Here is an 11,818-nt window from a genome sequence, read left to right on the forward strand (position 1 = left end):
ACTGTGATTCTTACTTAGTTCTCAGGATAGACAACAACAGCAGCTTATTTTTAGTCATCTGTGGAATGCCTGTGGTGGCTCCTGTCCAGGTTATTACTAAGAATTTTATCATTTGGGCAGATCCCTGAATCTTTGCCAGATTTATCAATCAGGTTTTTTTTGGCAATGTGTGCCAGCATTGCATTAACATCAGTTTTGCTTATTCTTCTGTTTCTGATATTTTATATTATTAATATATGTGCATTATTAAACTTGAGACCTGCATCAAGTGTGAATCTCTTCTAATCAAATTATGAAAATAAGCTGGTTATATCAAATAACCCTGTGGCAATACAGTAAATGTAAAAATGGGATCCTTCCATGTAAAGCCAAACTACAGTTGGCTCTTTTCTGATTGATACAGGAAAAAAAGAATTTGCAAGATAAATTACTAGCATCATTCTCTTTGGCCTATGGTATTTTTGCACTATTGAAACCATATCAAGGGTGGCTGATGCTACAGGCTGCACATCTTTATTCCAGCCTCAGTAGTATACTTTGAATCTCCATTAGTCACGTATTTTTTCAGGGTCACCCAGGGCTATTGTACAGAGAACTTTTGATACCAGCACTGCAGCTTCTAATATTGTCCTTAATTAAAGTAGTAAGCTGTTTATTGTCTACCAGGTATTCTATACTGTTTCAGATTAACAACCTGTATGGGCTCAGGCAATTCTATAGATTCCCATTTGGAATGTCCAATTAATACTAGCTGAAAGATAACCTACATGCCCTGTGTTTTACAATACTAGGTAGACAAGTGTTTCCCAGTCAAACATAATATTTACTCCAATAATACATTCAGGGAAAGTAAACACAATGACTTCACTTAAAGTACTTTTGAATATTCTAATTTTTATCCAAACTTTCACCTAAATCCCATCAACCACTGCATCTCCATATCCTTCAACCTGACTGTAGCCCTATTAGAAATTCACCAAAAGGTTCTGGAATCACAGTGCATTTGACTCCCATATTAAGGAGTCCCAGGGAACTTTCTTTTCCACTTGCTGGCCATTTTACCCACATATGTTTATGTAGGGGTTGCACAAGAACACCCTCATTCCTTTATAAATCTTCATCCTGATTAACTGGCCAGACTATCACCCCCAGCAATTAAGTCAGGTTTCTCATTATCACCTGTGCTTTCTAACTTTTTAAATTCTTTAAAATTAAGTAAATAGAGTGGTTTTGCTTATGGCTTTTCAATGTCGGGGTCCATCAGGGGCTCCCATATGTACACCCAGCTTCCCATAGTGCTGCTTCAAGACCTTGTTTCAACCCCATCCATGTTTGCTTTATTCATGCTACTTAATATTAACCATCTAAAATTTTTCACCCTGCTAGGAAGAGTCCTTTGAATCTCCCCTTTGTCTTTGCCTCCTTCTTTTGCGAATTGCTCTTTCTCAGCATCTGTAGACCCAGAAGGCAAAGCTGAGACAACAAACCTAACAAGGCCCACCCACAGACCATTGCTTGATTTTACAGCAGTAAGGTTACTTAGGGTGCCCACACAAAACAGCTTCCGTTAATCACTGCATTTACCATGACCTGGTTATGAGACATATTAAGTGGATGAGCATCCTGATCATCATAAAGTCAATCTAGCATGGCTTGCATACGCAACATATCGGCCACTTCAGCTGTGGAGTTCTATTTCGCATTTAAAGGAGGAGAAGGAGAATTCATATGCTCAGATGAATTCCACTCAGTCCTCCACGCAATCTGTCTCCTTGGAAATAACATGTTATGTGTCTGAATCATATACAGTCATCTGTGATTAGTCAATAGTTATGTGTCAACCCAAACATGCTCTTTCATTCTGCAGAATTCAAAAGCAAGGAGAATGACTTGCCCCTAAACTGGCCACTCTCACGATCCATTTTAGTAAAGGTTCCTTAGGAAGTTATTGATATTAATCCACAAAATGAGACAACTCCTTCACGCCATACCCTCTGCTTTCAGTAGTTTCTTGGTTTGGCCCTCCTCTCCCACTTTGACTGCTTGCTTGGTAAACAAGAGATTGCAGAGGTTCTATCTGTTGTCCCAGCATAAATTATCCTTTTGGTGGTGGCCCTGAGGCTTAGTGGCTGAAATGTGAGCTTGGTATATATGTAGTGTTAGGATCTGCCCCAACACTATCTTTTACTTCCATTTTTGCTATTACGGATAACACTAAGCAAGGAATTGTATATTTGGCTAGTTTCTTGTTTTGCATTTCCTGATGTATACAGGGAACCTAAATACTTGAGAGTTGGATTTACCATTTCTAAATTCCACTGGAGACTTTTATCTATAGTAAAGAATCACAGCACAACCACTATTTCAAACTGTTTCATATCCAGTGGCCATATAGGAATCAAAAGTTTGTCCACCCTGTCCTCTCATTCTTTCAATTCCCAAACTATGCTTTTGCCATGTTTCAGTGAGTAAAGGTCATCCCAACAAATCCTACTTACAATCCCAACTATATTGGGGGTCTCCCAAGACCACCCTCTGGTTTAACATTCCATTAGAATGATTCACAGAGCTCAGAAAAGCTATTAAACTAATGATTATGGCTTATAACAGCTAAAGAATACCAATTAAAATTAGCAAAGGAAACAGGCACCAGGTGAAACCAGGTACAAGCTTCCAGTTGTTCTCTCCAAGTGGAGTCAAACAGATAGGGCTTAATTCTCTCAGCAGTAGTGTTTGACAGCATATGCAAAGTGTTGCCAACCAAGGAAGTTCACCTGAGCCTTAAGGTCTAGAGTTTTTATTAGGAGTCAGTGGGCATGTCAGCATGGCTGACCTTAACTACTCTTTCTCTAGAAGTCAAACTGATACAGCATGGTCCAGGGCCCCAAGTGAACAAGAGCAGAAATTCACCATAAATCATATTGTTACCATAAACTATCTGATGTGGACCAAAGCCTCAGATATACAAAGACACTGATAAAGCAGGATATTACAAAGGCTTAAGGGTTATCTCCTAGGAGGTAGGTGAAGGGCCAGTCCTTTCTATGGAATATGTGGTGTCTGAGCAAACCAAGCCCACTGAGCTAACAGCTTATGGCACAACTTTTAACTCCTATCCAAGGTTTCCTTGAAATAGAAATATATTTTCCAAATATCCAATAATCAAAAAGCAGAAAAATAGCAATGTGATTTACAGTTCCTCACAGATATCACACTGCATATGAAGAAGTTATCTGTGAAGTTTCAAGGAAAAGTTTACTTGTGATCTAGCTAGACAGGTATGAAAATTTACGCTGAAATTGAAACTTACATAAAAAGCAATGGTAATAATTTTACACATTTTTCTAGCGTGAATCAACATGGAGATCTGATTGACAACAGTAAGTAGAAGGAATAACACATTGTTGATATTTGTAAATTTAGAATTTATACAATACCCTTTCAACTAAATGTTAATACTGAGTTGAAAAATAGTAAAGTTATTACACTTAGATATAGTTTGAAAATGATATACTTTTGCATCAAAATCAAATCAGCTATTCTAAAACAGATGAACTAATTTTGTTAATGTGGGTGTAAATATTAAAGGAAAATTTCTTTTTTTTTGAGACAGGGTCTCATTCTATTCACCCGTACTGGAGCACAGTGGTGCAGTCATAGCTCACTGCAGCCTTGAATTCCTGGGCTCAAGTGATCCTCCCACCTCAGCCTACCAAAATGCTGAAATTACAGGCGTGAGCCTCTGCACCCAGCAGGAAAAGCAGTTTTTGATACTCAGTTCAATTACTGGAAAACTTTTAAGTATGTGAATCTACTTTTGAAATGTAAATTTTGTTAAATTTAAATACAGATGAAGAATCTGTAATGAAAATTTAGTGTCCAAATGAAGATGTATTTTAAAAATAAAGGCACTAGGCACAGTGGCTCACACCTGTAATCCCAGCACTTTGGAAGGCCGAGGCAGGTGGATCACCTAAGGTCAGGAGTTTGAGACCAGCCTGGCCAATATGGTGAAACCCTGTCTCTACTAAAAATACAAAAATATTAGCCGGGCATGGTGGCAGTTGCCTGTAATCTCAGCTACTCGGGAGGCTGAGGCAGAATTGCTGGAACCCGGGAGGCGGAGGTTGCAGTGAGCCGAAGGGAGACTCTGTCTCAGAAAAAAAAAAAAAAAAAAGAATAAAGGCCAGGTGCAATGGCTCACACCTGTAATCCCAGCACTTTGGGAGGCCAACACAGGTGGATCACAAGGTCAGAACTTCAAGACCAGCCTGGCGAAGATGGTGAAACCCTGTCTCTAGTAAAAATACAAACCAATTAGCCGGGCGTGGTGGTGGGCACCTTTAATCCCAGTTACTTGGAAGCATGAGGCAGAGAACTGCTTGAACCCGGGAGGGAGGCGGAGGTTGCAGTGAGCCGAGATCACGCCAATGCACTCCAGCCTTGGTAACAGAGCAAGACTCCACCTCAAAAAATCAAAAAAGAATAAAATATACACCAGATGTCAAAGACTTAGTAGAAAACAAAAAATGTAAAATAATAATGCAATAATTTTCATACTGATTACATGTTAAAATAATACTTTGTTTATATTGAGTTAAATAAAATGTTATGTTTTTTTGTTTTTTGTTTTGTTTTGTTTTGTTTTGTTTTTTGAGACAGAGTCTCGCCCTGTCGCTCAGGCTGGAGTGCAGTGGTGCAATCTCGGCTCACTGCAAGCTCCGCCTCCCGGGTTCACGCCATTCTCCTGCCTCAGCCTCTCCGAGTAGCTGGGACTACAGGCGCCCGCCACCACGCCCGGCTAATTTTTTTTTTTTTGTATTTTTAGTAGAGACGGGGTTTTACCGTGGTCTCGATCTCCTGACCTTGTGATCCGCCCGCCTCGGCCTCCCAAAGTGCTGGGATTACAAGCGTGATCCACCGCACCCGGCCAAAATGTTATGTTAAAATAAATTTCATTTTTTAATTTCAATTTTTATTATGGCTGCTAAAGTTTTTTAAATTACATGTGCTTACATTATATTTCTAATAAACATCACTGTTCTACATAACTACTGAATTGAAGAAATCATAATAAAAATTTTAAAATATATAGAACCAAATGGTAATAAATATAATACATATCTAATTCCTTACCAGGAAATGTATGACTTCAAATGTGTATATTAAAAAAGAAGAAATGATAATGAGTAACTAGGAAGGCATCTAACTCAAAAGCAACTCAAAGATAGTAGGCCAGGCACAGTGGCTCATGCCTGTAATCCCAGCACTTTGGAATGCTGAGGCAGGCAGATCACTTGAGGTAAAGAGTTCAATACCAGCCTGGCCAACATGATGAAACGCTGTCTCTACTAAAAGTACAAAAATTAGCCAGGTGGGGTGGCGCGTGCCTGTAATCCCAGCTACTCAGGAGGCTGAGGCATGAGAATCACTTGAACCCGGGGAGGCGGAGGTTGCAGTGAGCCAAGATCGCACCATTGCACTCCAGCCTGGGTGACAGAGCAAGACTCTATCTCAAGAAAAAAAAAAAAAAAGATAGTAGGAAAAAAAAAGAAATATTACAGTTAAAAGTAGAAATTCATGGAAGAGAAAAATACATAAAGAACAAACAAAAGCAAAAGTAAGTTCCTTGGAATCATGAATAAAATAGACTCTGTCAAGATCAATCACAAAAAATAGAGGCTTTAAAACTTATATTAATAGTGAAAAGGTAACCTAATAACTAGTCGAAATTAAAAAGAAGGATTTTGTATGTTAAGCCAGTAAACATGAAAGTCTATCTAAAATTTTTTTGGAATCCTCAGAGATGTTGAATCATAGTTAAAACACATTCACACATGAAATCTCCATTGCCTGATACTTTACAGATGATTCCAATCAACCGTCAAGTCAGAGATCATTCCAACATTGTGGAAATTATCCAGAGAATAGAAAAAAAAATTAAATGCTTACCAATCCACAGTATGAAGCTAGTATAACTGAAATCAAAACCAGGCAAGAACAGTGTAAAAATAGAATATTACAGGCCAATATTTTCATGAACATAGTCACAAAATTGTAAGATATCAACTAGCTAAACACAACAATATTTTTTAAAATAATACATCATGAACAAGTTGGATTTGTCACATAAATGCAAGAATGGTTCAACCTTAGAAATTCTAAAGATAAAATCTGTCCATTTAACAGATTTAACATTTTAAAACACCACATAACAATGTCAATAATTGTAGGAAAAAAATCATCCAATACCTATGAATGATTCAATAACAAACTTACAAACTAGGAAGAGAAGGGAATTCCCTTCATCTAAGAAATCATATCTACTATAAATGGATGTTTTTAATCATAGTTAATGATTAAACCTTAAAAGCATGCCCTTTAAAATCAGTAACAAGTCAAGCTTCTCAATATCATTTCTGCCTTCCAACATGACTATGCGTCACAGAGATACACTCACACACGAATTTGAAGGTAAAGAATAGAAAGAAAGAAGCAAAACTATAATTATCTCAAGGTAAACATTTTTATTCAGAAAGCCACAGAATTCACAGAACATTTTGTAGAACAATGAATAATTTAGCCAGTTTACTAAATATAAGATTTATGTACAAAATGCAATCATTTTCCTATGCATAGCTAGGAAATGCAATTTTAAAAAATACTCTGTTTAACAACAGAAGATTCTGAAAGATACCTATAAATAATTCTAAGAAATAATAGACAACCTTCATATTTAAGAAATATTTCACAGTGGCTCAGGCCTGTAATCCCAGCACTTTGGGAGGCCATGGTGGGCGGATCACTAGGTCAGGAGATTGAGACCATCCTGCCTAATACAGTGAAACCTCATCTCTACTACAAATACAAAAAATTAGCCAGGCATGGTGGCACACATCTGTAATCCCAGATACTTGGGAGGCTGAGGCAGGAGAATCTCTTGAACCCAGGAGGCAGAGGTTGCAGTGAGCCGAGACCACGCCACTGCACCCCAGCCTAGTGACAAAGCGAGACTCCGTCTCAAAAAAAAAAAAAAGAGAGAGACCAAAAGCCCAGCTCTTATGGGCCTTTCTTATATTATACTCATGGAAGACAAACGATAGATAAAATTAGTAAATGAGTGTATGTTATACTAGAAGATGATAAATGCTATGGAGAAAAATAAAGCAGGAAAGTGGTATAGGGAAAGCTCGGGGCAGGAACTGCAATTTTGTTTCAGTATTCAGGGAAGGACACATTGAGAAGATGATACTTTAAACAAAAACTTGAAGGAGGTGAGGGAGAATGTCATGTGGATATATGAGGGAAGAGAATTTCAGGCAAGTGGTAAAGCAAGTGCAAAATACCTGAGGTCAGGGCATGCTTGGCAGGCTTCAGTGTAACAAGACAGAGTGAGCAAGACGTAAGCAGTAGGAGACTGAATCAAAGAAATCATAAGCAGCTGGATGGTTAGGTCCTTGCAGGACTTTAAAGGACTTTGAATTTTACTCTGAGTGTGATGGAGAACCATTGAAGAGTTCCGAACAGAAGAGTGATCTGATTTAAATTTTTAACAGTCACCCTGGTTGCTATATGTATTAAACTGTTCTCATGCTGCTATGAAGAAATCCCTGAGACTGGGTAATTTATAAAAAGAGGTTTAATTGACTCACAGTTCCTCGTGGCTGGGGAGTCCTCAGGAAACTTACAATCATGGCAGAAGGGGAAGCAAACACCTTCTTCACATGGCGGCAGTAAGGAGAGTGCACAGCGAAGAGGGGAAAAGCCCCTTATAAAACCGTCAGATGTTGTGAGAACTCACTCACTATCATGAGAATAGCATTGAGATAACCGCCCCCATAATTTAATTAACTCCCACCGGGTCCCTCCCATGACACGTGCTTATTATGGGAACTACAATTCAAGATGGGATTTTGGTGGGGACACAGCCAAACCATATCACTGTAATAAAAACTAGCCTATAAGGGTGCAAACGTGGAAGCAGGAAGTTAGAAGTGTTGTAACAATACAGGAGAGGTGATGGAGGTTTGAACCAGGTAGAAACCAATAAATGAGGTAGTAGCTGGAGGGACAAGAGAGATGCAGAGATTTTTGTTTGTGTATGTATGCTTGCTTTTATTTGTTTCAAGAACCGAAATGCGAGAAACTCCTGCACGTTTATGTGCTTGAGTACATGAAAGCGAATGGCATTACGTAAAGTATATGGCTCAGATTTATACAGAAGCACAGATGGTCATTTTAGAGTAGCCAGGAGGGAACACGGTACAGGAGCATAGATGCTGGTAGGTAGTGGATGTGGCAGGAGCTTGTGGAAGTTCTGTTTTGCTATGTCCCCAGTAAAATAAGAAGCAGTTAATCAGATGATAGCCAGGAGCGTTGGTGAGGTGTTGGAGTTTTGAGAAAAGAAAGTGCAAAACAATCCCAGTAGAGTAAGAAATAGACAAGGGAAACAAGATTGTCAGACAGCATGAAAGATCCATTGACACTAAGGATGAACTTAAAGTGAGACCAGTAAGCATGCTATGTATTTTTCTTCTGCTGTGATGATGCAAAGTAGGAGGAGAGTTGGACTTCACCAGGATCAAAATTCTGCCAAGCAAGTAAGCACCACAGGAAAGGGGAAAGGGTGTTAAGGGTGTATGTGAGGAAATGGCTGTAATGATTAATGATGGAATTTAAACCGTGGGAAGAGTCAAAAGTACATGAGTGTGAATCAGGGATACTGAAAAATTGCACTGGGCAGTGGATTGTAGATCCTGGGGCTTGTTCAGATGGTGAGACTAAAATGAGCAAGACAGGACAAGGCATACAGAGGGTGGAATGTTTGAACCTGCGATTATGAAAAGGTGATGGAAATTCTGTGCTATGACCATGTGAGTGAGTGGCTGAGATAGGCTGAAGGAGAGGAATTGAAGAAATTCAAGGCCATGGTGGTAGAAGAATCATTTACGTGGATATTAAAATTACCAAGAATTAAGGCAGGAAGGTTGTGGGGTTTTTTGTTTGTTTGTTTTTGAGACAGAGTCTCGCTCTGTTGCCCAGGCTGGAGTGCATTGGTGTGATCTGGGCTCACTGCAAGCTCCGCCTCCCAGGTTCACGCCATTCTCCTGCCTCAGCCTCCCGAGTAGCTGGGACTACCGGCACCCGCCACTGCGCCCTGCAAATTTTTTTGTGTATTTTGAGTAGAGACGGGGTTTCACCGTGTTAGCCAGGATGGTCTCGATCTCCTTACCTTGTGATCCTCTGGCCTCAGCCTCTCAAAGTGCTGGGATTACAGGCGTGAGCCACCATGCCTGGCCTTTTTTTTTTTTTTTTTTTTTTTTTTTTTTTTTTTTTTTTTGAGATGGAGTCTTGCTCTGTCGCCCAGGCTGGAGTGCGGTGGTGCAATCTCGGCTCACTGCAAACTCCGCTTCCTGGGTTCATGCCATTCTCCTGCCTCAGCCTCCCCAGTAGCTGGGACTAAAGGCGCCCGCCACCATGCCTGGCTAATTTTAGTAGAGACAGGATTTCACTGCATTAGCCAGGATGGTTTCCATCTCCTAACCTCGTGATCTGCCCATCTAGGCCTCCCAAAGTGCTGGGATTACAGGCGTAAGCCATCGTGCCTGGCCCAGGAATGTTGTTTAAAAGACTGACAGTGTATATACTATGTACCCACAAAAATTAAAATTTTACATTAAGAAAAAAGGCTGGAATTGACAAAAATCATTGAGAAATAAGGGACAATGAAGTGGGGGAAAGCAGACAACGGGGGGCAGTGGGAGTGATGGTCTGTTAGGACATTCAGACCTTATAGAGTCTAAGTAGGAGAGAGGGAGAAGGGTCTCACAGCAACAACAAAACAGTGAGGAGGATGCATATCCCACCTCCATGGCCCCTGATATGAGAGGTGTAGGACATTAAAATGGTCCTCCTCACAGCCCCAGAGTCAAAGCCGGTTCCCAGCCCAGTCCCTCCCTTAGCAGCCTGCCTCCTCTTTCCTTTCAACACGACAGATGCCACTGTGTCCTTTGCCAAGGACTTCCTGGCAGGTGGAGTGGCTGTAGCCATCTCCAGGATGGCGGTAGTGCCCATCCAGCAGATCAAGCTGCTGCTGCAGGTGCAGCATGCCAGCAAACAGGTCACCACAGATAAGCAATACAAAGGCATTATAGACTGCGTGGTCCGCATATCCAAGGAGCAGGGAGTCCTGTCCTTCTGGCATGGTAACTTGGCCAATGTCATCAGATACTTCCCCACCCAGGCTTTCAAATTCGCCTTCAAAGATAAATACAAACAGATCTTCCTGGGTGATGTGGACAAGAGGACCCAGTTTTGGCGCTACTTTGAAGGGAATCTGGCATCAGGCAGTGCTGCTGGGGCCATATCCTTGTGTTTTGTGTACCCTCTTGATTTTGCTCTTATCCGTCTAGCAGCCGATGTGGGTAAAGCTGTAGCTGAAAGGGAATTCCAAGGCCTCGGTGACTGCCTGGTTAAGATTTACAAATCTGATGGGATTAAGGGCCTCTACCAAGGCTTTAACATGTCTGTGCAGGGTATTATCATCTACCGAGCCGCCTACTTCAGTATCTATGACACTGCAAAGGGAATGCTTCCAGATCCCAAGAACACTCACATCCTCATCAGCTAGATGATCACACGGACTGTCACTGCTGTTGCTGGGTTGACTTCCTATCCATTTGACACCACTCGCCACCACATGATGATGCAGTCAGGGCACAAAGGAACTGACATCACGTACAGGCATGCTTGACTGCTGGAGGAAGATTGCTCATGATGTAGGAGGCAAAGCTTCCTTCAAGGGTGCATGGTCCAATGTTTTCAGAGGCACGGGTGGTGCTTTTGTGCTTGTCTTGCATAATGAAATCAAGAAGTACACATAAGTTGTTTTCTAGGATTTTTCTCCTGGTGAACAGGCATGTTGTATTATATAACGTGTCCTAAGCATTCTTGACAGACTCCTGGCTGTCAATTTATCAGTGGCAACTATTTGCTGTTGAAAATGAGAAGCAATAATGTTCATCTGACCAGTTTTCTCTTAAAGCCATTTCCATGATGATGAGGATAGGACTCAATTGTATTTGTTATTTCAGTTACTCCTGACAAACAACAAATTTGGAGAAATAAAAATATCTATAATAAAAAAAGAAGGCCCCCACTTGAGCAGGAACAAAGCTGTGTGCCCAAAGTGATTTTAAAAGAACATGAACTGGGGCTGGGCATGGTGTTTCACGCCTGTAATCCCAGCATTTTGGGAGGCCGAGGCAGGAGGATCACTTGAGCCCAGGAGTTTGAGAACAGCCTGGGCAACATAGTGAGACTCCTACCTGTACAAAAATTTAATTTTTTTTAATTCAAAAGAACATGTATTGCAGAATTATATATAACAATAAATTTTAAAAGAAAACAAAAAACAAGTTAATTTTCTAACAATGAGAGAATGAATAAGTACATGGATTGTTCATATAATGGAATACTACACAACACTGAAAATAAGCTGAGCTATGATCATGTAACATGATTATGTAAATGAGCTATGATCATGTAACATGGACAAAATCTGCAAAAATAATTTGAGTGAAAAAGGTAGGTGGCATAAGAATGCCCCAACATGATATAATTTATATTATACTGTGTATACAAGGGTTGCTTATGAATTGCATAGAGAAATATATATATGTTACTAAATTATTTCTAATTATTTACTAATGATTTAGCTTTGGGGATGCTAAATAAATTCAAGATCATTAATTACAGAGACAAAAGGTGAGTGATTGGATCAGGGAAATGTATACCAGGGTGAGATGATAGGGACCTG

At 40.2% G+C, this 11,818-nt stretch overlaps 1 pseudogene across 1 annotated transcript; it reads left to right on the top strand.

Annotated features, from left to right (window-relative positions):
* Window positions 1-9,904: 9,904 nt before the first annotated feature.
* LOC100596625 lies at window positions 9,905-10,944 on the top strand (annotated as a pseudogene). Its single transcript, XR_004026985.1, has one exon. The product of XR_004026985.1 is annotated as an ADP/ATP translocase 2 pseudogene (transcript).
* Window positions 10,945-11,818: the final 874 nt, after the last annotated feature.

Source organism: Nomascus leucogenys, chromosome 19 (genome assembly GCF_006542625.1).
Source record: "Nomascus leucogenys isolate Asia chromosome 19, Asia_NLE_v1, whole genome shotgun sequence".
Taxonomy (NCBI): domain Eukaryota; kingdom Metazoa; phylum Chordata; class Mammalia; order Primates; family Hylobatidae; genus Nomascus; species Nomascus leucogenys.